The sequence below is a fragment of the Mus caroli genome, chromosome X (assembly GCF_900094665.2).
Source record: "Mus caroli chromosome X, CAROLI_EIJ_v1.1, whole genome shotgun sequence".
NCBI lineage: Eukaryota > Metazoa > Chordata > Mammalia > Rodentia > Muridae > Mus > Mus caroli.
The window spans coordinates 89,662,439-89,663,062 of NC_034589.1; positions in this window are offsets into that span (position 1 = coordinate 89,662,439).

The window sequence follows — 624 nt, forward strand, 5'->3', positions numbered from 1 at the left end:
CAACAACAAAACATCATGAGAGTTTCAGAAGTTATCAAGGAGAACAAGGACTAAAAGGTTATATAAGGACATATGGTGAACCCAAGGAAAAATATTTACAGCCAATTATAAGAAAATTAAATAATAACACAAAGAATATAATGCAAACCTCACAGTACAATCCATTATTTTATATGCCAACTTTTATCTTTTTTGGGGGGTATTTATTTCATTTACATTTCCAATGCTATCCCAAAAGTCCCCCACACGCTCCCCCACCCACTCCCCCACCCACCCACTCCCACTTCTTGGCCCTGGCGTTCCCCTGTACTGAGGCATATAAAGTTTGCACGACCAATGGGCCTCTCTTTCCACTGATGGCCGACTAGGCCATCTTCTGATTCATATGCAGCTAGAGACACGAGCTTGGGGAGGGGGGTACTGGGTAGTTCATATTGTTGTTCCACCTATAGGATTGCAGATCCCTTTAGCTCCTTGGGTACTTTCTCTAGCTCCTCCATTGGAGGCCCTGTGAGCCATCCAATAGCTAACTGTGAGCATCCACTTCTGTGTTTGCTAGGCCCCGGCATAGTCTCACAAGAGACAGCTATATCTGGGTCCTTTCAGCAAAATCTTGCTAGTGTA